General features: G+C 50.1%; 1 protein-coding gene across 4 annotated transcripts in view; it reads left to right on the forward strand.

Annotated features, from left to right (window-relative positions):
• The first annotated feature begins 10,528 nt into the window (after window positions 1–10,528).
• The window catches only part of DENND2A (DENN domain containing 2A), a 102,113-nt gene continuing 85,698 nt past the window's right edge, over window positions 10,529–26,943 (forward strand). For 2 of the 4 annotated variants that reach the window (XM_060156537.1, XM_060156538.1), the window contains exon 1: window positions 10,558–10,644. The gene's annotated coding sequence lies outside the window, so the exon portion shown is untranslated. Of the gene's footprint in view, window positions 10,645–26,943 lie in introns of all 4 variants that reach the window. The other 2 variants (XM_060156536.1, XM_060156534.1) reach the window with 2 other exon arrangements.

Genomic DNA, 26,943 nt, shown 5'->3' on the forward strand with positions numbered 1-26,943 from the left:
CGGTGGGGTCTGGGCGCCAAGGGCGTGGAAGGGGCGCAGAGGGCCGGGGATCAGAGGGCCAGGGATCGGGGCGCCGAGGGCCGGGGATCGGGGCGCCGAGGGCCGGGGATCGGAGGGTCGGCTATCGGGGTGCCTAGGGCCGGGGATCGGGTGCCGAGGGCCGGGGATCAGAGGGTCGGGGATCGGGGTGCCAAGGGCCGGGGATCGGGCCGCGGAGGACCGGGAGTCCGGGCGCGGAGGACCCGGGATCCGGGCACAGAGGACCGGGGATCCGGACGCGGAGGACGCAGAGGCCGCGGGATCCGCGTCTTCCGGGACCGCCCGCCCGCAGGCTCGGGGACCGCCCCTTAAAGCCGACGCGAGCCGGACTGCGGCCGAGGCTCACCCGGCCCTTGCGTCTCGGAGTCCCAGAAATAGAATTAACCCAAAACGCCAACGCGCCCTCCACGCCCCCTTTCCCCGCTGCGCGTCTGTCTCTCCACTAACATCCTTAGCTTTCCTTACAAAGAGCGCGGAAACGCGGAAACGTTAGGTGAACCGAAGGCCGGTTCCGGAACACGGGTCTGTTTTTCAACTGAGCGGGAAGTGGGGGGTGGGGGTGAGGGCGGGGGTTGGGAGCGTTGTCCTTGGACGGCTGGAGTCCCTGGCTGCCCCGATTTGGGGAACGTGTTTGGACCTTGGGGAGTGGCTCCGGAAAGAACATTCATTCATTCAACCAATACTTACTAAGCTCCAGTATTTCTTAAACTCAGTCCAGTATTAAGCCCCCAGATGGAAGGTGTTTGGTGTGAGGTTTTTGGGGAGTTTGTTTTTTTAACCTTGAAGAACCAAAGGAAGGTCAACTACCTCTAGAGAGCAAAGGAGAGCAGAACAGAGCTTGGAAATCAGCCAGCACAGCCTGGGAGGGCCCAGTGGTCTTATGCTCTGCTCTTTGGGGCTTAGGAGGCTGCCCTGTGCTGGGGTACCACAGTCACCTCTACATACATGACCCTTTATCTCCACGAGGGTGACAGGCTTCAACAGAAGTCTGCCAGGGCCTCACAAGTGGAAGGGCCCTGGGGAGGGAAACAAGGTCGTGGCCCATGCCTGCTCCTGGAAGTGTGACTGCCACTCACACTTAGGAGTGCTCGAAATGTGGGAACTCCTGCACTGCTAACTAATAATCCACATCCCATTTCCGCAAGATGCGGCAGACCCTTTTAAAGTTCCCTAGACAGAAGTCATACCTACCACCACTGGTTTCAAATATGGCCAGCTATTAATTATGCCCTCCCAGCTTCCTCTGATTTATTTATCCACTCTGTCCCAAAGGTGTAAAATATTCTTGTATGACTCTGATTCACCAAAGGGCTTATTGAGGACTTAATCTGAAACCAGAGTCTCTCGGTTCTAGCCCCCTAATTAAGAGGTAACCACATGAGTGGACACCTCTATGTGCTGCGGGAGGATGGCCGAACAGGTGACCAAGTCGGTGCTATTCGTGTGTCTGGGTTACCAAAGAAGACTTTGCCACATTTGATGATATGCTATGTATGGATGACAGCAACGTGAGAGATTTGAATAGAAAAAGTAATCAAGTTAAAAACTGCAGAGCGAAAATTGAACTACCTGGGGGCTATGATCCACAAAAGCAACTCATTATTGAATATCCCTATTATGGCAACGATGCTGACTTTGAGACCATCTACCAGCAGTGTGTGTGGTGCTGCAGAGCCTTCCTGGAGAAGGGTCGCTGACCCGGGTCCAGTCATTTCACGGCCCAGGCTCATCCCCACAGGCCCACGTTCTCTGTTGAGTGTCACAGTGTCACCATTCCCTAGCCAAGGCCACATCCCTTTCTTCAGTTAACTCACTGTTTCTTTTTTCTTTTTGGCTGCGTTGGGTCTTTATTGCTGCACGCGGGCTTTCTCTAGTTGTGGCGAGCGGGGGCTATTCTTCGTCGTGGTGCGCAGGCGTCTCATTGCAGTGGCTTCTCTTGTTGCGGAGCACGGGCTCTTGGTGCGTGGGCTTCAGTAGTTGTGCCACACAGGCTCAGTAGTTGTGGCTCGCGGGCTCTACAGCGCAGGCTTAATAGTTGTGGCACACGGGCTTAGTTGCTTCATGGCATGTGGGATCTTCCCGGACCAGGGATCGAACCCGTGTCCCCTGCATTGGCGGGCAGATTCCTAACCACTGTGTCACTAGGGAAAGCCCTGACTCACTGTTTCTTACCTTAAAAAAAAATTGTGGATGGAAATCAGTTGTGTTTGGCTGAAGAATAAATAAAAATTTTTGATTCAAACAAAAAAAAGAGGTAACCACATGACCTCAGGTGGTCTCTCTGGGCCTCTGTTTCTCCTTAAGCGAATTGCGGAGGGGAGTCTGACCAAAGCTATACAAATTCTCTAGACTTACATCTATGATTCTGGCAATTAGTATCTTTAACAGTAGTTAAGGGACTTCCCTGGTGGTCCAGCGGTAAAGAATCTGCTTTACAATGCAGGGGACACGGGTTCGATCCCTGGTCAGGGAACTAAGATCCCACATGCCGCAGGGCAACTAAGCCTGCAGGCCACAACTACTGAGCTCTCATGCCTCAACGACAGAGCCTGAGTGCCGCAAACCACAGAGCCCACGTGCCCTGAAGCCTGCACGCCACAACTAGAGAGAAGCCCACGCGCCGCAACAAAGATCCCGTGTGCTACAACTAAGACCCAATGCAGCCAAAAATAAATTAAATAAATAATCTTGGGGAAAAGAAAACAGTAGTTAAGAACAAAATTCTGGAGTTAAGTAAGCCTGGCTTCAGTTCTTGGTTCTGTGTAACCTGTATAACCTTAGGGACACGTTACCTCGTCTTGGAGCCTCTATTCCTCACTTGTCGGATGGAGGTAAGAACAGAACCTCCCTCTCTGGCTGTTGAAAGCAGTGAGTCAAAACTGTACATGACGTGGGTAATACCAGGTGTCACTAAATGTTAGCAAATATTGTCATTTATATTATCTAGATAAAGTGGTTTTGTTTCACAGATTTGGAGGAAACATCATGGAAGGTCTGACCTCAGCCCTTTGTGGCATCCTAGAAATTCACCTAAAGTGGTGGCTCAAACTTGAGCATCCACCAGAATCACCTGAGGGCGGGGCCCATCTGCAGGGTCTGATTCTGTAGGTCTGGAGTGGAGCCTTAGAATTGACAATTCTGACAGGTTCCCATTTGCTGCTGCTGGTCCTGGGAACACACTTTGAGAACCAGTGTCCTTGTGGTGGTGATGCTGGTGGTGCTGATGGTGATAAAGGTGCACCATCTCAAGGAGTTAACAGTCACCCAAACAGGTGAAGCTAAGGGATTCCCGGGGCCCATGTGGATTTCAATTAGGAGAACAAAGTTATACATATTAAGACACCATGGGGCTTCCCTGGTGGCACAGTGGTTGAGTGTCCGCCTGCCGATGCAGGGGACACAGGTTCGTGCCCCGGTCCGGGAAGATCCCACATGCCGCGGAGCGGCTGGGCCCGTGAGCCATGGCCGCTGAGCCTGCGCGTCCGGAGCCTGTGCTCCACAACGGGAGAGGCCACAGCAGTGAGAGGCCTGCGTACCACAAAAAAAAAAAAGACACCATGGACAGCAAAATCAAACAGTGGTATCAAATATGAACGCTAAATCAAAAATTGTAAGGGCAGCCTTTAAAAATTAGAGTTGTTGATTTGTAGTCAAGCTGCTTCTCACATGGGAAACTCTATGTAATGTTTCGTGATTAGTAACAGCAGGACTGTATTTAGAATAATTAATGAATTAAGAGACTGAATATACAAACAGACACTGGCCAGACCATATATGACAATAGAACTCTGACCCGTGGCCTCGGCAGCAATGGGCCCCGAATAGTCAGGACTTGGTCCCTGACTGCAGCTTCTCTAATTTTCACCCCCCCCAATTATCAACTCAGGACCAATCAGAGAAAGCCAAATAGCCTCTCCAAACCAATCACACGCGATGCCCTGGCCTCCAGCCTCCCGGTGCCAACAACCTCCAATTCAGGGCACCTGAAGCCTTTTCTTTTTCCTCTGTAAACCTTTTCTGCTAGCATTTGATTCTCCACTTGTACTTGAGTCTCTGCCAAATGCAATTGATTGTAAGTAACTGACTCCCTTGCTATAGAAAGCTCTGAATAAATAGCCTCTATTTGTTGTCATTTGGGTGGTCTTCGTTTATTTCCACAGAATCTTCACAGTGATAAGTAAGCCCGTTAATAATCAACAGTTTCCAGTTCTTGGAAATGTTCCTGCTGGTATTAACTCTAGTACCACTAGGTGGCACCAATCGCTTGTGAAGTGCATCCAAATCTCCTGCAGGATGGGAGGGGGAAAGAGACGCCAAGACCCACCTGGCTGTGCTGATTTTTTCCGCTTGAGCCAAATGACTGTGATTTTAGCATCTCCCACGTCACATTGTTACATAACATGTGATGCAGAGCAAGTATTTATTCAAGATCCTGGAGAAGGGGCTGGGGATGGGGACTTGTCTGGTTCTGGGGTTTTCAATCTCTGCACTTTGGACCTTTGGGGCAGGATAGTTCTTCGCTGTGTGTCGGGGGAGGAGCAGAAGCTGTCCCAGGATGTTTAGCAGTATCTCCGGCCTCTACGCACTCAGTGCCAGAAGCACCCCCCCCCTTTCCCAACTGTGACAATAAAATATGTCTTCAGGGACTTCCCTTGTGGCGTAGTGGATAAGACACCACGTTCCCAATGCAGGGGGCCTGGGTTCGATCCCTGGTCAGAGAACTAGATCCCACATGCATATTGCAACTAAGAGTTCGCATGTCGCAACTAAGGAGCCCACATGCTGCAACTAAAGAGCCTGCGAGCCGAAACTAAGACCCGGTGCAACCAGATAAATAAATAATATGTCTTCAAACATTGCCAGATGTCCCCTGGGGGGAACAAAGTTGTCCCTAGGTGAGGACCACTTCTTGTGGAGGACAGCTCTCTGCTGAGACCCTTTCAGCATCCTGCTGCCCTCCCCCATCACACATGCTCACTTTCTTCAGAACAGATACCGGGAAGGGACACCCCTGCATACCCCTTCCACAGCCTCCACTTCATCCCCACCTTGGGCAGGCTCTACGCCAGTGTGTCTCCAGTGGGGACTTGAGCCACCTCCACCAAAAACACCTGGGGTAGCTGTAAAAATGCAGATTCGCGAGCCCCATCCCAGTCTCCCTGCATTAGGATCCCTCTGGGGAAGAGTAGCATCTGCTTTTCTCCCAAAAAGCCCAAGGGGATTATCAGGGAAGGAAAAAGTTTGAGAAGCACCGACCCCACCCTACCCCTAGGTCCTGCTTGGTACACCTAGCCTGCAATTAGCTCCTCAGGGAGTTGGACCCTGGCATGAAAATGCTGGCTCTGGGCCACCCACATACATCTACTCCCTAAGCCGGTAGAGTAGAAATATTAGAAATACTGGAAAAGAACACTAAGGGAGAAGGCCCCTGCCCCTGCCCCGCCTGCTGCAGTGATTTTCCATCCCTTCCTCCCTCACGTCGGCCCCTCCCCAGCCCCTCCCTTTCTCTTTCCTTCACTTCAGCTGAATTGTCTCCATTAACCTCTTCTCTTGGGATTTCTCCTCCTCTGGTCCCCACCTTCTGGTTTCCTGGATGGTTGCCGCAGCTCTACCCTGGTGCGGGTGCTGCCCCTGTGCTGACGCCGCGTGGCCTGGGCAGGTCCCCAGTGCCCGTCTGTGAGGCCCCTTCCAGCTCTGCCCCTGCAATGCCCACCATGCTGCATACAGCTCTGCTGCTCCCGGTCGGTCCTGTAACCAGGTCCTCCCTCCGTTTGCAAACTGGGCAGATAAGGACGGTAGCTCCTGACCAGCGGTCCCGACAGCAAAGGTGGGAAGGGGTTGTCTGGGGTCATCCCAGCTCTGGCACTCATTCATGGTGGCCTTGGGCAAGGCACCTCGCTCTTCTTGGCGGTTGCTTCATTGGTAAAAGAGGCTCTGCTATTAGAACCTACCTCCTGGGTGATCTCTGGGAAGCCTTGACACTCCCTGGTACCTGCTCAGGCACACAGGAAAGAGCAGAATGAGAATAAGCACTTTCTCCGCCTACCTGAGCGGGTGGGGACTGGGGAGGACCTGAGGGCCATCTCGCCCCATCTCTCCAGGAGCCCGAGACCCACAAACGGCAGTTGCCTTGCCCAAGGTGGTGCTGCCATCTGGGGCAGTCAGAAGCCACCCAGGCTTGCCTTTGGCCAATATATATGTATTTTAATGTGATATATAGTTGATTTACAATATTGCATCTTTGGCCAATATTTTGATTTTGATTTGATTTGATCTGAGAGATATAGGAAGTGGATCAGATATTAGGGCCTTCCAGAAATATGTCCCCCCCTCCCGCAAGGTGTGCCCTCTGAGAGGCAGCACAATGACTTACAGCCATTTGGAGCTCTGAAGGCTGAGATCAGGGTCTGGGTGGGTGTTAGCAGAGGGGATGAGCTGGCAGGCTTTAAGCCCAGAGGTGTGGTGCCCAGATCCTAACATGTGATGAAAATGTTTGAAGGGGATTCTTGCCGCCCCCTTATGTCTGAGGAGATTGCCTAGTTGGTCGGGAAACAGAGGGGAAGGCTCTGAGAAGCAAGAGGTGGAAGCCTTGTGTCCTCGGCATGATCCAGAGCCAGTCCGACTGCCCTACTGTGTTCTGAAATCACAGTGCACAGGAAGAGCGAGACCCGCTGAAACACAGAAATGCATGCCTCTAAAAGAGTATCTCAGTCACCATCCTCTAGTTCCTCTCCCTGAAGTTTAACTGGATCTTCCAGAAGGAACAGAGAAGAATAGAGGCGTAGAGGGTACTGGGCATTGCAGGTACGATAGTTGAGACTTTGCCTAATGGTGAAAGTGCAGGCCTTCCATGACTCGGTTCTCTCTTTTTGTCATAGATACACTAATCCTTGTAAAGTTATGAACACTTTAACTCTGTGGGAAAAAAAAACCATGACCCTTCAAAGTAAGCTAGGGGCATAGGAGTGAAACAGGTGGTGCTTATGCAAAAGTTACAGGTGATTGTCATATTTGCCAATTCGGTGATTCTCTGAGATTTCCAGTGGTACCCTGACAAATGTCAGTGGTGACCAACAAATGCCACCTTCTCCACAGCACCCCATAACGGGCCCCCACAACTTCCAATCTCCCAGCCCCAGCACAGGAGGTAGAAGGCAGGAGAGCATCAATTGGGGCAGGGCGGAGGGCAGCAAAGACAGGCCCTTCGAAGCTAGGGGAGGATGTCGGAGCACCAGGGCCCTCAGTCTGGGCTCTGCTCACCCCTTCCCCTGGGTGGCCTCCACTTCCCCCGCCCCATACTTCCCCTCCCATCCCACACCTCCTGGATGACATTTGATTGGGACCGAGAACAAACCCAGCCTGGGTTTGAGGTTTGGGTGGGACGCTTGGCTTGGTTTTATTTCCTCAGAGGGAGGCAGCTGGAGGTTGTGGTGGGACTGCGGGAGCTCGCATCCAGCTGCCTCTGGGCTGGGGAGAATGAGCCACGGAGGCAATGCGAGTAGCATGGAATGAGGACGGCAGGAGGGAGATGGCTTCCTGGGGAGGAAAGGAGTAGGATGCCTGCGAAAGACTGAGGCAGCCCTGCCTCCAGCCCAGATGGTTCCGTGGGCTCAGGCCCATTCTCAAGGGATGAGGAGAATCTTCACCAAAGGCATGTCAAGGTGAGGCTGTGGACTTTCCCTGCCCCTAAAACAGGCTCCTTCCTTCCTTGCTCTACCTGCCCCAAATGTCACGGCCCCAAACATAGATAAATGATTCCTCTCCCCATCCAGCCTTCTAGATAAAATAATAATAATTTAAAGAAATAACCAAACTTCTCATCTATCATCTACTGTGTGTATAACTTTCAACTACACGCTGGCAGGCCAATGGCCTTGAGATAGAAGTTCCTGCCGGGCAAGGAGTCGAAAAGGAATGGGTCACAGTGACCCAAGCAAGTGGTGCCCAGTCTCTGGGGAGCGGTGTCAGAGATGCCTGTGGCTTCCAGAGCAGGGAGCATAACCAGGATGAGGGTTGAATACTTATCCAGAAACCCCCCTCCAGAGTGACTGGCGCTGGGCAGAGCCCTTGCTCTCAGGCAACTTGGTGTGACAAAAAGGCCTGGGCCCGTGTGACCTCAAATAAGTCACATAACCTCTTAAAACTTGGCTTTCCCACCCACAAAATGGTAGGGATGATATGTAATTGCCCAGGAGTGTGGAGTGGATCAGGTGCCATGACAGAGGTGAAGGGCCTGGAACTGAAAAGACACTCAGGATGTGTTTAGCATCCCGAAGGAATTTAAGCGGACATTAGACAATTTGGGGGAGAGGAGATGTTCAAAGGCTCCTTCTCAGGCTCTCTCCTCCTCTTATTCAGACTGGCCTCCTTTCCCTGGTCCTGCATCTCTTCATTTGGCATATAGTGCTGGCTCTGTGCTGCTAGCCATGCTCTGGCAGAAGGCCCTGGACCTAAAAGGGCTGGGGGGAGGGGGAAGCTCAACTCAGAAGGGAGAAGAAACACTGCCTGCTGCCCTCCTCCCTCCTTGAACCTTTGCTCCTGCAAAGAAAAGAGATTAGGAAGAAAATAACAAACAGGGGCTGAGGGAGCGCACCCGCCATAGGCCAGTCCAGGTACTGCACCCTTTCCTTGAAGATCTGCTTTAATCCCCACACCATGAGGTCGGTTATAACCGCTTTTTCCACCATACGGATGAAGACACTGAGAGTGAGAGGCCAAGCAACCTGCTGCAGAGCCGGATTTGGCCGTTTGTGCCAGAGCCTGTGCCCCTCAACAGGATGCTGAAGGAAGAGGAAGGTGTGGATGAGAGACGGTCTGCAGTGCCTCGTGGTTGCTCTAGGTGGAAACAGCAGCATTCAAGATCAAGAATCAATCATTTAGACATATATACACTACCAAACCTAGGGTGGATAGCTAGTAGGAAGCAGCCGCATGGCACGGGGAGATCAGCTCGGTGCTTTGTGACCACCTAGAGTGGTGGGATAGGGAGGGTGGGAGGGAGACGCAAGAGGGAAGAGATATGGGAACATAGGTATATGTATAACTGATTCACTTTGTTGTAAAGCAGAAACTAACACACCATTGTAAAGCAATTATACTCCAATAAAGATGTTTAAAAAAATTTAAAAAATCAACCATTTAAATGCTTATACTTAAAAAAAGAAAAAAACAAAAAAATCTGCTTACACCTTGCAAATTTGTATTCTCAACTTTTACCGTGTTTAGTTGAAATGGGTATGGTGTGAAGGAGTTGAGGGAGGTTTAAGGAGGTCTACAAAAGCTTCAAAGATCTTGCAGAATGAGCAAGACCCTCAGCAAAGAAGATGGAGCTTTTCTGTCTTTGTGACTTTGATACCTGAATAAGCCCCTCAGAGCTCAGGCCCCCAGTCTGCAGGAACTGCCTAGGCAGTATCTAATGTTCCCCAGGTTCTGCAATCCTTTATCTTCTCTTTCCCCTCTCTCCTGCACACCCCTTTTCTGAATTTGTAGGCTAAGCCTCTCTCTCCCCTTTTCACCCCTTGCCTAGGCTGTAGGTCCCTCCTTCCAGGATCCTCGTGGGCGAAAAACAAGAATGACTTTCCCAGGGGTGTAGACACGGGCCTGAAGCCTTCCCCCAACACTCATCAATCACCACTGCCAGCTCCATCTCCCTTTCAGCAGGGCACTCCTCTGCTCAAAAACCTTCCATGCTCCCCAGCTGCCCTCAGCATTTTCACGTGTACTTTGGCAGTCCTAAATCATGCCGATCTGTGCTCCTTGATCCTTTGTTCTACGCAAGTGGGGCAGCAGGCACCATAAAGTCACTTCTCCTCTGGGAAGCTTTTCCTGACCCCTGCCCGGTGTGGGAGTCTTGTGCCCCGCGCTCAGGGCCCCTGGGCTTTCACTGATAGTGCCAGGGTGTCGGCATCCCAGCCAGACTTGGAACTGCAAGGGGCAAGGGTGGTGGCTGACTCGTTGCCTAGGGTGTCCCAGCCCCCAGCCCTGCGCCTGAGCCCTAGTAGGTGCTCCATAAACGCGTTAAAAGACTGGAGTGAGTTGAGGGCCGGGAGTGTCGCCGCCACTCTGGTGCATCTATCTCAAGGTCTCAGTCTCCGGCTGAGCGCGTCGCGCGGATAAACCCCGGGCCCGGCGGAGACGGAGCCTGCCACTCGGTGGTCTCCAGCAAAAAAAGGGTTAAGCCGCCATCTCCCCACCCCCCAAAAAGGGCGAAGGGAAGAGTCCGGCAGAAGGTCCTGTTTACTGGAGCCGCTTGAGTCCGCGCGGCCCTGGGAGAGGCGTTGTCGTGGCAACGGGTCGGGCGCCCGCCAGCTGCGGATGAGCTCACTGAGCGGCGGCGGGCGGGGGCCGGCGGGGCGAGCGGCCCGGCTCAGAGCCGCCGCGCCACCGGGAGAGGAAGGGGCCGCCGGCCGAGCCCGCCCTCCACTCGCCCACAGCGGCGGCCGGGCGGCGGGGACGCGAGCGGAGGGGGCCGGGAGAGGCCCGGCCGACACGAGTGCGGGGGGCTGCGGGCCATGGCGCCCCGGGCCCTCGCCGTCCGCCGCCCCCGCCCGCCCGGGCGCCCCCGAGCTGCGCCTCGGAGCCCACGGAGCCTCGGCGCGCCAGGAGGTAGGGCCGGGCCGGGGGACCGAGGAGGGGACGCGCCGGGGGACCGAGGAGGGGACGCGCGGGGGTGTGGGTAAGAGAGGAGACGGCCGGAGCTGCCCCAACCCGGAGCTGGGAAGTGGCTCTTTGCAGACCAAAGACTGGGTTTCCCGTGTGCGGACGTGGGGACCGAGGCGCTTGAGCCCGACCTGTGGGACTGGAGCAAAGTGCTGTCCGGACGTCCTTCCGGGAACTCAGGAGGCCGTGGTCCCGCGCCTGGGAAACCTGCAGAAACCGGGCAGAGCCTCCGCCTTGCGCCGTGCTTGTCGCAGGGGCGCGGGAGAGAGAGTGTGTGTGTGTGTGTGTGTGTTTACAGAAAGAAATTTGCAGTGTTGAGAAAACAGGGAGGTAAAGATGACTGCATGATCTTATTTCTCCCACTTTTCCCCTCAGGATGGAGTTGGGACTAGATGGAGCCCAGGGGTAGTCTCTTAATACAGGATATAATGATATTTAGGAGGGTCACAGGAAACTGGCTTCAGTCCACTGAGGAGAGCTGAACCTCAGCGGAGGAATCCTGTCCTTGAGGGTATCGGGTGGGAAAGCCGGACATTACTTCCAGGGACAGAGATTGGGATAAGGGAAGTGCACTGACTTTGTTTTTAGCCAGCTGGTGCTGGGGAAGGAGCAGACGGAGTTCTAGCTGGTGTTGAGATGCGCTTCAGGGATGCAACTTCTTTAGTGTTCTGAATGACACAGTAATAACAGCCCCAGGGTTATAATAGGCACTCTGCAGTAATTTTGCTATTAAACTCTTACACCTGCAGTTGTTACTACATAAAAGAAAAGAACAAAATCCTTTCTGCTTGCACCATCAAGTATCAAACACACCAAAGGAGTGGAGTAGACCCCCTTTGGGATGGGCCGCCTAGGATGAGCAGAATTCTACAGGAAGTCAAGGGCAAACAGTAACTGTTCTTAGGAAGGGCAGTGAAAAGGCTGGCCTTCAGTCCTACTATTCCGGAAGAGGTGAACCCTGCCTGTGTCATGCATTCATTCACTTAACGGTTCTACAGATCAACTTGCTAGGCGTCAGGGACAGAGTGATGAATAAGATATCTCCCTTCCTTCCAGGCACTCACCATCCTTGCTGGGTAGTCAAACAAAAAATTAACTACAGTCTGCATCTGACGTGGCCATCCATGCGTGCTGTGTGCTAGGGGAAACCAGAGCAGGGCTGTCCAGCTCAGGGAAAACCCACAGAATAGGTAAGGTCAGGCTGAGCCCTGAAAACCTTTTCACCAAGAAAGTAAAGCAGAGAAGGTTGTTTCAGGCTTGAACAGTTGTGCAAAATCACCAAGTGGGAGGGAGGAGGACGGGCAAGTGTGGGGAGAATTCATGGTTGCAGTTCCCAGAGAGAAGAAGGATCTCACTGAAGCAGGGGCCATGGGATTGGTCTGTATCTTAGAAAGCTCACTCTGCTTGCTGGGTGGAGGCTCAGAGGAGGATGAGACCAAGGCCTTGCAGCACCCAGGCTGTAGTTACTGACGCGCAGGATGACGGCAGTGGTGACGTGGGATGGAAAGAGCCAAGATATAGTGAGGTGGGACCTGGTAACAGACTTGGGCACAGGGTCAGATAACTTAGAACTAAATGCAGAAAAGCTCAGGAGAAAACAAAGCAAAGCAAAAGGAATGAATATTTTGAATGGCCTGAATTTAGCAGATTACAACACTTGGACAATGAATTTGGCTATACGTTTTCTGGCAGCTTAGAGACAAACAAAAATACACTAGATTGCACAGTTTTGGATTTGGGACAAGAAAAAGCACAGAAATTCAGCACAAATGTTTTCCTGGAATTGAACTCAACTGGGAATTTGTCACGTGGAAGTTTGTGTAAAGACTAAAGAGTGACAGAAAAAGAAACTTCATTGTCAGTGTTACAAAAGATGCGAAGATAAAATTCCACATGACTATCTTCCTATATCATCTTCCTGTTATGACTTGGGGACATACTGCATTTTTGTGGGGGGGCTGAGTGCCAGCTCAGGCCTGTGGGCAGTCGTGATGCAGGGCACTGAGGGCTTGGGGAGTCCTATATGGAGGAGCCCATGGGCTCTCAAGTGTAGGAAGAGGTGATACCTACTTTGATGAATGTAGAGAGCACAACACCCCGGGTGCCCACCAGGAAGGGGGAAGCAGGCACATCCTAGTATAGCCCACAGACAGGTGGGCTGAGACTGGTCTGGAGAAGGGGTCTGGTAAGGCAGAGTGTTGGGAGGGTTGCCATCGGAAATCCTGACCAAAGAGAAACAGAGAGTGGGAAGAGCATTTCAGGATTCCATTCAGCTGGGTGGGTCCACTTCCCAGGTGGTCCAGGTCTTTCTGCCCTCAGACGTGATGTTAAGGCTGCTTCTAGGGGTGGGGAAAGGGTGGGACTCAAGACACCAGAGATCCATTCTACTGAGGTCAGGGAGGGTGGGAAACTTCTTCACTGCAACATAAGGAATGTTGCAGAAGAACCGGGAGTGAGGGCTGGGAGGTAAGGTTCTACACTCAGTCGCACATCTCCTGACTAGGCCCTTCCCATTGGTTTCTGCAGAAGGGTGAATCTGCAGAATCTATGTCAATGCATTTTTTTTTAAAAAAAGGGGTTTTTTTAAATAAATTTATTTATTTATGTATTTATTAATTTTTGGCTGCATTGGATCTTCGTTGCTGCTCGAGGGCTTTCTCTAGTTGTGTCGAGCGGGGGCCGCTCCTCGCTGCGCTGCGCAGGCTTCTCACTGCGGCGTCCTCTCCCGTTGTGGAGCACGGGCTCCAGGTGCGCGGGCCTCAGCAGTCGTGGCGCGCGGGCTCAGCAGTTGTGGCTCGCGGGCTTGGTTGCTCCGCGGCATGTGGGATCTTCCCGGACCAGGGCTCGAACCCGTGTCCCCTGCATTGGCAGGCGGGTTCCTAACCACTGCACCACCAGGGAAGCCCTATGTCAATGCATTTCTGATGTGCCTTCCGAAGTTTAAACCACTTCTTGCCGGCTGTAGAAGTCTTAACACTGAATAGGTGTGATCATCTACTCCATCATGCCTCCACATCACAGTTCTTAGCATTTTAAACCCAGGGAGCACATTACACATTTAAATGCTGGGGTCAGGGGGCATGTTTTAAACAAGTGATGCCTGGGCTCTGCCCCAGACCAAGTAAATCAAAGTCTCTGAGAATGGGCCCTGGGCATCAGTATTTTTATAAGGTGCCAGGTGATTTTAAGGTACAGCCAAGATTGAGAGCAGCTGCTTTAACAATCACCTAGAGGGCTCGTTACAGCAGGGGGCAGAAACCTCAGACTCCAAAAGCAAGGACCCCATAGAATTTAAAATTTGGAAGCCTGGTACAATGAAATCAATTGGCTAGTCAGCCTTCAACATCAAGATCTAAAGCCATCTTGAGCAGATACAGATAAGGAGGCTAGTAACAAACACAGATAAGGAGGCTAGTAACAAACACATTTATGTGAAGTTTTGCGTGTATGTGTGTGAGGCACTTTTTTTGAACAGAAATTCTAAAAGCATAATTACAAGCCTTCTACAGTTAGATCTGTCTGGTCTAATACTATCATATGCAGTGCTGCACCATAGCCAAAACTGAAAAGCCTCAGAACCTTTCTCTTTCTGCCTAGGACCCACATAGGTCTATCTTTTTTGAGTGTTGAGCCTCTGAGTTCTTTCTACTTCCCTCCTGATATTCAAGTGTATGTGTTCTCTGACCTCTGTCTTCCAGATTGGAAAGAAGCTGGGAGAATTCATTTGCAATTTAACTTGCCTAAAGTCTCAGTCAAAAGGAGTGAATCTCTAAGAGTTGAATTTCAGTAACTCTGACAGGATAACAGGGGAACTATTTTGAGGCTCCATGGCTTTCCCAACAACCCTCAAATATACCTCACAGGCAGTTACTTCTTTAGCTGTGGGCAAAGTTGACTCATCCTCCCCCACTATCTCTGGAATCCAGCCCCCTTATTTTGCTTCCGGAGGGTCTGACAGTTACTCATGAGTGACAAAGACCCCTGCTTGTGCCTCGTGTCACTCACAGTCTCCTGTGTCCAGGCATGGTCCCTTCTTCCTTCACCAGAACCAGACAGCTGCCACAGGTACCCTGGGCTCTCTTTGAAACCCCCGCACTGGGCACCCAACAGAGGGACCCACAGGCACCACTGCCCGTTTAATGATGGGAGGCAAGTCAGTGGCTGGAACTGAATGAGTGATTCTCTACATTTGACAAAGGTAGAGAACCGAGTTCTCTACATTCGACATCCAAAAGACAGCAATATGTCGGGAAGCCAGAATCAGGCCATCTTTTCCCCTCGTGATAAAATCATTGTCTGATTTGGTCAAAATTTATCCAAACTCAGTTTGCCTAGAAGTTAAGCCCCTGACAGCTGGAGCCCAGAATTGCTTTCTCTTTGGCTTCTCTTTAACACGTTCATCCTTGGCCTGTGGTCGGTTGAAAGAGGGATGAGCCCGAGACCCCCTTTTCCAACTGGCTAAACTACTAAAAGCCAAGTTATGGTTTCTCCCGCCCCCAGCCTTAGGGAAAGAAGGGGTGAGTCACCCTCGCAGCAAGCTTAGGGAAGAGGTTAGCTTCCCTCTGTATTAGGGAACCAGGAGGTTCCATGCTTCCCTTCAGAAGGAAATGAGAGCAGGATTGAGCTGGAGAATGGGGACAGGACAGGAAGCTGTGACCGTGACCGTGACCGTGACTGTTCTTCCATGGTACCCAGGCCTTCCCAGGGCTGTGTGTCTTATCAGGAGGGCTGTCAGACCAGTTCAAGCAGAGTATCAAATGCATTTCCTTTTGTTTTCTTTAAAAGTGTGCTTTAAAATTTTAGGAATACTTTTATATACATACTTTTATATACACATATATATTTATATGTAAATATGAAAGTTATCCTTGTTATAAAACATTTGAACAATACATAGAAAGAACACAATGAAAAATGAAAGTTTTCCCCATACTGACTCCCTCCTCAGAGGCCATCACTGTTCAGTGTATGTACCAAATCCCCCTAGACTTCTTTTCTTTACACGTAATATGTTTGTTTGTTTGCTTGTTACAAAAATGGAAGCATGCTATCATGACTGAGCAGGATTTTGTGAGAATAATTCTACGTGGGACATACATAGTCCTCTTGTTTCTAACAGCTGCCTAGTCTTCCTTTGTATTGATCGATTTCATTTGTTTAACACAGTATTTATTGACGAGCAATTAGTTGTTTCTGACTTTAGCCACTGCTAAGACTCCCCAGCACTTGTTCCAACATTTCTGTAAGATGAATTCCCAGAAGTGGAATTGCTAGGTTAAAAGATTTCAAAGCCAAATGCATATTGAATATATCTGTGCCCAGTGACGGAGGTTTTAAAAATGAGATTCTGATAGTCTTAAAAAAATTGTAAAATATTATTACTTCTCGCTCCCCTAACCCAAGTGTCCCCACCCTAGCTCCCCACTGAATTTACTATGAATTTCTATTTAAGATAATATGAAAATTAAAATTCATAGTGTGGTAATTTATAGAGACAGTCTATTATTTTGAGTTTTGTTAAATTTAAAAAGGCAACGTATTAAAACTAGAGCGTCTAAGAAATTTTTTATGGTTTATAGATTGTCGTCCAACAAACTGTCCCAATATTGTCTCTCGCTGTTGGTTTCGTGTACCCGAAATCTTGATCCCACAATTTCACATAATTGTGTAGGCTGAAACCTGGGATCGGTGGGCTGGGTTATACACAAGAGCCAACCCAGGGAAATAATCCAAGGTGTCTCCCTCTTTCTTCCTCACTTTTCAGAAGGGAAGATGTCATAGGGTTGGATTTGATTTAGCCGTAAGTTCTCTGCAAATCCACTGCGGATAATGGATGGGGTAACCATATATACAAAGGGCGACACTTGTAAAGTAAAAAGGGGGCCCTAAAGGCGATTGATACACAGCAGGCCTCTCCTGGGACTGTTCCTGCAAACTGCCACCCGGTGAAGGATTGGACATGCCCATCCATTCTCCCTGCTGGTCCAGGTGCATTGACCTAGGGACATGGCTCTGTGCCATCCCTCTGACCCAGCCTTTCTTAGCCCCCCAGAGTAGAGGTCTGAGTGCAGGGAAGGAGGAGGGGGGCAGGTGGCTAACCCAGTGCTGTGTGTCAACTCATTCCCACTAAGCGAGTCAGAGGAGACAGGCCCCACTTCCCAGCTCCCCGCAGCTCTCCTTGGAAAAAGTAACAACTGCCTTTCCCCAGCAAACTGGAACCATTAACGCAGGACATTTCTATCATTTTATTTGTGCTTCTCACGCCTCTGGGAAATACAGGCGCCACCACCCTGGATGACCCAGCAGAGGTATTTGTATGGAATCACACCACAAATCAGGATTAAAACTGACCTTGCGTGGTCAGGAGAGAGGTTAGCTGGCTGGGGGAGAAGCCATAGAGCACCAATTTGGTCACTGGGCAGGAGCAATGGGACAGCATGAGACACAGAACTTGCATCCCCTACAGCTGGAGTGGGACCAGTTTCTCAGCCACAGACTTGGTCAGGGGGTGGCTGGGAAGATACAGTGGAGCTTCCCACCAAAGCAGCTTGCCGGTGCACTGGGCTTCTGCCAGGGCAACGTCTCTAGGTCACTGGGGGCTCAGAGGGATTTCTCCATTTGATACTCTGAGCTGGAGGTGAGAGTTGTTCAGATGTGAAATGAAGTGTGTGGTCATTCCAACCCCAAGTATAACTCCCTGGCAGCCTGACATCCTTTACATCTGGTCCATTTCATTATCTGTGTTTGTGACAATCAACAAACATACACAAGCTCCCAGGACATCAAAAAGGGACCAGTGCTCTGTTTACCCACCAGCCAGACTGATGCATATAATGGGACAGAAAAACATCAGAGAGGAGAGGCTCCTTGATGCCTCCCAAAACGATAAGACTTGGAGATTCCGGCACTGCAGAGTCAAGAGAGGCTCCTGTTCAGGCTCTCCTTTCACCTGAAGGCAGGTCAGTCAAGACCCCTGGCCTAGGACAGGGGGGAGAGAGACAGGGAAAAGAGTCAGCAGCTGCTTCCAGGCACACACACAGCCCAGGTTCAGGCTGCCTGTTGACCGGAGGGCAAGAGAAGGAGAATGCTGCTTTCAGGACGGGGAGACAGAGCACCTTCAAGAGCTCCTGGGGCAGGTCCACAAGCTCCCCTTCACATCCCTGAGGTCTGGCCTCCATCCCTAACCATCTGTGGAGACTTTATCCCGTTACTCACGATGCAGTCATTGAATAGCTAGTTTGCTGTTCTCATTGTTTTTGAGCTTCCCAATCTATGCAAGTCTCCTGACCCGGGTCACAGTCGATATAAAACTGGTATGGTGACACATCTATGCCACTTGTTAAAATGCGGAAATGCTTCTCTACTGGTTGGTTAATAGTCACTCCCAGTGTCCCACAATCCTGGGAGCCCCTAGACCAGATCCAGCCATGAAAGGGTCAACAGTAAGGCCACTGCCATTGGCTGGTGTCCGAGCCCCACCTTTGTGAAGTGATTTGAAGAATCGCTCCTCCCCTGAGACACCACACCACCTGGGGTGTCCTAATTGTCTTTGGAAAAGGAGATCTTCACTGATTTCCTTTTCTTCTTCTCATTCAACAAGCATTCATACCACACCCATGGTAGACCAAGATCTGATCTAGACATTGCAGAGGAATAAAAAGAAGCCCAATGCAGGTGTTCTGTCATCAGACCTCCCTGTTCGGTTGGAAGGCCCAGATGAAGAAACATTAAAAAGAACTGAGTCAAGAGCTGGGTAACAGGGGCAAAGTGAGAGTCACCCCTACACCTCAATTCTTCACTCTCTTCTTTTGCTTCACTTTCTCCCTCAGAGAGCTCGTTCACGCTCACTGGTTCTTCGGCTGCGTCCCCAGTTTATACCTCCAGGGTTGTGCTTTCGCCAGACTCTTAGAACTCTACCTCTGACTGCCTGCTTTACACATTTCCTCTTTTTTTTTAAAGGTCTATTTTAAAGATTATTTTTATTTATTAGTTTTTAAAAAATATTTATTTATTTGTTTATTTATTTAGGTTGCACTGGGTCTTAGTTGCGGCTCAAGGGCTCCTTAGTTGCGGCATGCAGGATCCTTAGTTGTGGCACGTATGCGGGATCTAGTTCCCCAACCAGGGATCGAACCCGGGCCCGCTGCGTTAGGAGCGTGGAGGCTTACCCACTGGACCACCAGGGAAGTCCCTACACATTTCCTCTTGAATGTTTAAAAAGAACACGTATGTTCATCATGTCTCCTCTTTATGTTCCACAGAGAGCAAACCTTACCTCCTCTTTCTGATTCCAGACCGTCTCCAAGTCTCATCCGCCAGCCCCTTCCATCCTCCTCTCCTTGTTTCCCCATCACACGTCCCAGAGTGGCTGTCCCGCCATCAGTCTTGTCTGGGGCAGGGTGCACCGTCCCCTTTTCCTCATGCCCTTGCCTCGCCTAAACACTCTCCCAACTGTCGGAACCCAATCTATCAAAGGGCCACCAGATTCTACCTCTTCTCTGAAGCAGTCCATGACTCCTGACTTTCATTGCCCGCCTCTAAATTCCTCCAGTTATATTTACTTCATAACATTTACCACTGTAGTTTGAATTTAGTCCCTAAGCCACTTTCACATTGTGGTTTTTGTTAAACGTGTTGTCAGGCATTCCCTGGACTGCTCTTGTCTTTTTGTCTTGAACAGTTGTAATCTTTTCTTGCCGGTGGTTGATCAGGTTTGCATCTTTTATCCCTAGCTCTAGGGCAGGGACCATTGCATGTATTTGTGAATTTCCCAGCAGCACCTCACACGGAGTACTGTGCTCAGCTCCTTGATGAATCTTACTAATTAATTTCAAATCCATCCATGCTGGCTCAGATTAGCTAAATAAAATCGTAGGGGAAAGACCATTGCCCGTGTCTCAAAGCTTAGCTAAATAAAACTGAGCACATTCCCAGGCATTGTGCAACTTCTAAGTATAAAACACCAAGCACAGATAGTAAACAAACAGAAACAGGGCCTCAGCTGATAAGAAGCCAAAAAACAGGGTGGGAGGGAAGGGGAGTCAGGGCGAGCAGGCCCTGCTGATTGGTGTGGGCCCCTCCTTCCTTTCACGTCTGGCATCAAGGCTGAGCACTGACTCTGCTGAAAAGGGAAGAGGGTCAGCTCCTCATCCGATTTCAAAACCAACTTTTACAGATTACATTGTAACAGTAATGATATGTTTGCGAGGGCTTACAGCTGTACCACACTTGCAAACGATTGAAGCTGGGTAAGCAGCCTTGCAGATGAGTTGAGCAGGTGGATGATGATGATGATTATAATGAAGTCCTGTATTTTTACTTGGATTATTTGGCAGAGTTAAGTTCGGGTCATAATAACAGAAGCCGTGTTGAGCACTTCTTACAGGACACGCACTGTGCCGGAAGTTTGACAGCTGCGATCTCCTATAAGCCTTTCAAAGCGAGCCTTTCTCGCTTCTGTCACCGTTTTACAGAGGCGAGAACTAAGGCTTAGCAAAGTAACTTGCCCAGGGTCCCACGGCTCGCAGGCTTCAGAGCTGGAATTTGCATCCGGGTCTGTCTGCTTCCAAACCCTTTGCTTTTAACGCCCACGGTGTGCCATCTCTCAAGCTCGTTCCCAGAGCTGGGAGCAGGGCGGGAACGGCCGCAGCCCCCTGCTCCCTCTCCGGGCTCGGGGAGCCACGGTGCTGGCCCCGGGAAAGGGGATGGGAGATGACGTCTCCCTCCAAGACTGCTGCCTTTTGTCCAAATGTGCTGGCCGGGAGCCAGGCTGGAAACTCTCTGCTCATGGAAAGAAAGAGAACAGAAGCCAGCAAAAGAGGGTGGGAGAAGGGTCCGAGGGGGAGGAAGGGAAGAGGAGGGCCGGAAGGCGAGGGGAGCGGAGGTGGCGAGTGAGGACTTTGGGGCGGCACAGCTGGAGCCAGGGAGGGCTGCCGGGAAGCAAATACAGCACGGCGTTCAGGTGCATCCCCTGCAAGTGGCTACTTCTGGTGTGCTCTGAGCTTCCAGGTGTCCGGAGGCCAGGACACAGGACAGATGCCACAGGGGACCCTTCTTCCCCTCCTCAGTACTACCTGTCAGTGAGGCCAGGTTAAAAGAACATGAGGAAACCCTGCAGAGGGAAAAATAAACCCCAAAATGGCAGCCCAAGGGCTGCCTCTGGAAGTGGAGGGCTGGCCAGGTGGTGCCCTGGTGCCACGGTGTGCCTGGAGGGGACGGAGGGGGTGAATAAAACCCAATTGTAAGAACTCCCCGAGTAACTAGTCTGTACCTGGGAGGGGAAGGCCCCTTGCCTTGCCCCCAAGGCACTCAACTTGGCATTAGGCACCTGGACTTGAATCTGACCACCTGGATTCATTCAGCATCCATGTGGCCTTGGGGCAAGTTCATCTCTCCAGGCCTTGCTTTCCACATCTGTAAAGGGGAGGCAATTGTAGGCTTGGTGTGAGGACTCAGTGACACGATCTGTGTAGAATCTGGCCTAGAAAATATTAAGTGTTCGATAAATATTAATCATTCATTCATTGTTGTCAAACATAACTATGTGAAATCTTGGGACTTCCCTGGTGGCGCAGTGGTTAAGAATCCGCCTGCCAATGCAGGGGACATGGGTTCAATCCCTGGTCTGGGAAGATCCCACATGCCGCGGAGCAACTAAGCCCGTGCGCCACAACTACTGAGCCCATGTGCCACAACTACTGAAGCCCACGCACCTAGAGCCCGTGCTTCACAACAAGAGAAGCCACCGCAATGAGGAGCCCATGCGCCGCAATGAAGAGTAGCCCCCGCTCACCACAACTAGAGAAAAGCCTGCGCGGAGCAACGAAGACCCAACACAGCCAAAAATAAACAAATTTTAAAAATTAAAAAAAATATGTGAAATCTTAAATAAATAACAATCGAAGCCAACCATGAAAGAGATACCACATGGTTATGCACATTTAGTAGGACTACCAAATGTAGATAAGTTAAAAATATCCAGAGAAATTCAGAGGAGAGAGGAAGAACTTCAGTTTGGGGTGGCCAGGGCTAACCCCAGAATTCTCTCCGGGTTTCTGAAAAGTTGGGCTCCTAGCTGACAGAAAAGAAGAAAAGGGAAGAAAAGAAGAATATGTAATTAGTGGACCCAGGTTCTCCTGGGATAGCTTCTCTATAGAAACGTCAGTCTATACATTTCTGGGGAGGGGAAATGAGTGTAGAGGAGGTGAATGAGCCTTGGGTCGACAGATGGGGTGACAGGAACCTTGGGTCCTGCTCCTGCCTCTGCCACCCCCCCAGACAGGTGACCGAAGCTAGGTGAGCCACAAATTCCTGGACCACAATGTGGTCATTTCTAGCCCTCACTTCCTCCCTGCTACCTTTGTTTATATTTGGGAGCTTCTCCATGCCAGGGGCTTTTCTAGCTTCATTATGTACCTTTTTTTCCCCCTTTCCTCTTTGAATTTCCACAATAGACCGGGGACTCTAAGAAGCACTGTCGTTTACAGGCTGGGTTCCCAGTGACTGACGGGGGTCACGAGGGGAGAGCTGCCGAGGCCAGGAGGAGGATGTGGAAGGCTGGGTCAGCCAGCGCAGGCGTCATTCCCAACAGGGTCCTGGGAGAAGGGGCTCAGCATTTCCTGAAGGGAAATGACTCCCATAAATAGACAGAGGGATGGGAAAAGGATTCGTCCATCCCTTTCCTACTGTCAACTCAGCTCTTCTTCTGGTGTTCAGACAATGCAACCTCTTGTAAATGTTTTTTTATTCAAATGTGTCCCTGCTAGGGTATGTGGGAGAGATGTGAGATCTGCTTTCTCGTATATTGTAGGTCCAAATAAGAGCTGAAGAAGGCATACATTCCTTTCTTTGTTCATTTACCCACAGTAACCTCTCATTGTAAGAGGCCCAATGTAAGGCCAGAGTTTTTTCACTGAGGTTTTATTGGGAAGGAAGGAAAGAAACTGTACACCTTCTGATACCATGTCCTATCTAACTTCATCCAAGAGTTCAGCAGATCTTCCTGTACTAATGCTTATAATATGCTGTTCAGGTCCTTAGAAAGATTAGGTCTCATGACACGGCTTTACTAAGACTTCAGATGTTCCCAGCACCTCCAGTGTCATGATGAGTCTCCCCAGAAAGGGAAAGGGACTTCTCAATAGGGTAATAGGAATGATTCGATCACAGGCAACCTTCTGTGCCACGCTGCAGGCGAACCTAATGGGGGTTTGGTTTCCTTAGTAGCTGCAGTTGGCTCAGCTTCAGCCATATGGGTGCAGATTCATGTTTAAAACTCACATGCACACTAGCTTTCTTTTTTCGTTTTGGGAAAGTAGTTGAACATAGATTGAACGTGACACTGTGTTAGTGGGGATTCTTTTGGTTGCTTAAGCAAACAAGGGTCTAAAGATATCTCGTGGAACCCGCGGGCAGGAATGCAGCCTGGCCTTAAGAGTGGATGGGATTGAGGGAGTGCAGAACCCTCCTTCCGCCGGCATCACTCTTCTCCCCCACAGCCCAGCTCCCTCTGCTCCTTCGTCCACAGGCTGGAAATGGCGGCCTCACAGCGCCATGTTTCCGTGTTCCAGCCACACTACCTGGAAGCAGAACCTGATTGGCCCGACTTGAGTTAGGCCTCCCCTAGAGCCAATCAGCTGTGGCCGGGGGTGGGATCATCATTCCAACATGGCTGCCCGGGTCTCTGAGGCCTCCGTGGAGGAGGGAAAGGGCGGTTTTCAGAAAAGGGACCGTTTTGTGAGGTAGGCAAGCCCTGGATAGTGCCTGTCAGATCTACTACCTGTTATGTTTCTGTAACCGTTGTGTGTTCATATGTCTTAACCACTGCATTCATAAGAATTCCAGTTCCTCAGATTCACTCGCTACTTTGCTAGAGAGAGTGCTTGTGAAGGAGGTAATGGCGTACTAGAGCGAGGGCTTTGGGGCTACACACATCTCTTAAAATCCCAGGGATAGGGCTTCCCTGGTGGCGCAGTGGTTGAGAGTCCGCCTGCCAATGCAGGGGGCACAGGTCCGTGCCCCGGTCCGGGAGGATCCCACATGCCGCGGAGCGGCTGGGCCCGTGAGCCATGGCCGCTGAGCCTGCGCGTCTGGAGCCTGTGCTCCGCAGCGGGAGAGGCCACAACAGTGAGAGGCCCGCATACCGCAAAAAAACCCAAAAAACCCAGGGATACTATTATAACTTACAAATATGTACCTGGTACATGCTGCTTCCTTCTCTCCTTCCTCCCTCCCTCCCTCCCTCCCTCCCTCCCTTCCTTCCTTCCCTCCTCCCTCCCTCCCTCCCTCCCTTCCTTCCTTCCTTCCCTTTCTCCTTCCCTCCCTCCCTCCCTTCCTTCCCTCCTTCCTTCCTCCCTCCCTTCCTTTCCTCCTTCCTCTCTCCCTCCCTTCCTTCTTCCCTCCTTCCTTCCCTCCCTTCCTTTCCTCCTTCCTCCCTCCCTTCCTTCCTTCCTTCCCTCCTCCCTCCCTCCCTCCCTTCCCTCCTTCCTCCCTCCCTCCCTCCCTTCCCTTCCTTCCTTCCTTCCTCCCTCCCTCCCTCCCTTCCTTCCCTCCTCCCTCCCTCCCTCCCTCCCTTCCTTCCCTCCTCCCTCCCTTCCTTCCCTCCTCCCTCCCTTCCTTCCCTCCTTCCTCCCTCCCTTCCTTCCCTGCCTTCCTTCCTTCCCTCCTTCCTCCCTCCCTCCCTCCCTTCCTTCCCTTCCTTCCTTCCCTCCTCCCTCCCTCCCTCCCTTCCTTCCTTCCTTCCCGCCTTCCTCCCTCCCTCCCTCTCTTCCTTCTCTCCCTCCCTTCCTTCCCTCCTTACTCCCTCCCTCCCTCCCTCCCTCCCTTCCTTCCTTCCTTCCCTCCTCCCTCCCTCCCTCCCTCCCTTCCTTTTTTTGTAACAGTTTTATTGAGGTATAATTCACATACCAAAAAAATTCATCCATTTAAAGCATACAGTTTAATAGTTTTTAGTATATCCACAGAGTGTGCAACCGTCACCAATTTTAGAACATTTTCATCACATGGCAAAAGAAACCCACACCCCTTAGCCATCACCCCCAGCGCCCACTCCATCTCCTCCAGCACTAAGCAATCATCAATCTACTTTCTGTCCTGTAGATACCCCTGTTCCAGACATTTCATATAAATGGACTTATACAATTTGTGGCCTTTTGTGACTGGCTTCTATTCATTTAGCATAATGTCTTCAAGGCTCAGTATGTTGTAGCATGTGTCATCATTCCTTTGATGGCTGAATATTATTTCATCATATGGGTATACCACATTTTGTTTATTCATCAGTCGATGGCATTTGGACTGTTTCCACTGTATGACCATCAAGAATAATGTGCTCTGAATGTTAGTATACAAGAACATATGTGGATATATGTCTTCGTTTCTCTTGGGAGATGCGTTATTTCTAAGATTATGTTGGTAAAGTGCTTAGTACAGTGCCTAACAGGTCATAGGATGTAACAGTGTTCATTTCCTTACCCTGGCCTTTCCAAAGGTTATGAATGAAAGCTATTTCCTGCTTGCTGCCCTTGGAAGAAAGGGGGTCAGGCCTTCAGGTTACTGTCCCCAGGGGTACTGGCATCACTGAGTAGCAGATTCTTGCATCAGGCTTGTGAGAGGTGTCGATCGGGTGGTTCTGGCTGAAGGTACTAAGAGAACAGATAACAAGGTTTGGGGGCGAAATATAGAATTCGGAGTAGAAAGATACAAATCACAAGATTCTCTATTCTGCTACTTAAACACTGCGATCCTGGGCAAGTCTCTGAACCTTAATCTTCTCTTCAAAAATAAGCATAACAAGAATTACATCTGGAAACTGGCAGGAGGCAGGGGGCTTACGTACGTTATAATGTGTGTATAATGCGGAAATCAGGTGCTGTACAAATGTGTGATAAGATCTAGGGCTGCCATGGGGAGAAAATCAGAATTTTGAAATTCCGTTCAAATTACAGCAGGTTCAGAAGGCATTTGGAGCTCTTCAGGGGATATGACAGATACTGGTCAGGGGCTACTGTCAACCCCTCAGGGCTGCAGCCCCTCTGTGGAGCTGGTTCTTGCCTGCAGCTGGCTTTCTGGCTCTGAGAAAGACCCAAGTCATTCTCAGTTCACCAGGGCTGCAGGCACATCAGATTCACAGTGTGATCTTACTTGAACATCTTGGGGCTATTCAGTTATTCCAGCACCATTTGTTAAAAAGTCCATCTTTTCCCTAGTGATTTAAGACGCCACCTTGATCATATATAAAGTTCTATGAATACTTAGGCCTATGTCTAGACTTTCTGTTCTATCAGTCTATTTATCTATTGTGGCACTACCACACTGTTTTAATTATAGAGGCTTTATAGTATGTTTGAATATCTGGTAGGGACAGTCACCTCTGCTCCTCAGCTTTTTTTATTTTTCTGTGTTTTCTTAGCTCTTCTTACACGTTTGGTAATCTGGTTTTAAAGTGTTCTGTGTCCTCCTGGGAGGTCCTGGTGGAGGGTCAGGAGTGGGTTGGGGCTGAGTTGTCTTTTGGACCTGGGTGTGCTTACTTACTTCACTAAACTGGTTTTGTAAGATTCTATTTTCTTTTAGATTAATGAGCACTGAAGGCTTCTAGTGGCTGGATAGCACTCATTTTCCCTGAAGCTCCAAAAGAGCATTTTAGAATACTCTTTAATTGAGAGAGAATATTAAAATGTGGTGAATGTAGTTAGAGTATATGAGTTTTCTGTACTGTTCTTGCAACTGTTCTGTAAACTTGAAATTATTTTGAAATAAAAAAATGTAAGGTCGCCATGCTTCTGGTAACATCTTGGTAAAAGCTTTCAGCAGTCTACACAAGTTGTGTTCAGATTCTGTCTTAGTTCACATCTTGATTGACTCCTGCAAGGAAATCCAGCAAATCAGTTGGGTGTAATTCCTTACAGAATCAGTGCTGCTTTTCATTCAGGAGTTTGTCCTTCCTTAAGCATTTAGCCATTTTGAGATTATGCAAACATCTTTGCCTTTCACCCATACACCCCAAAGGAAATTCAGCCCACCCTTTGAGCCCAGATCCGCAAAGGAATCTGCTGTCACCTGTTTTGCTTATCATATTGTGTTTTGTATTAAAGACATGTCTTTTGTATTAAAGACATTTGTTTGCATCCCTCAGCTTTATTGAGATATAATTGACATATAACATTGTGTGAGTTTAAGGTGTACACGTGATGATTTGATATACATTTATATTGTGACATGATTACCATATACCGTTAGTGAACACAT

This window comes from Lagenorhynchus albirostris, chromosome 8 (genome assembly GCF_949774975.1).
Source record: "Lagenorhynchus albirostris chromosome 8, mLagAlb1.1, whole genome shotgun sequence".
Lineage (NCBI taxonomy): Eukaryota > Metazoa > Chordata > Mammalia > Artiodactyla > Delphinidae > Lagenorhynchus > Lagenorhynchus albirostris.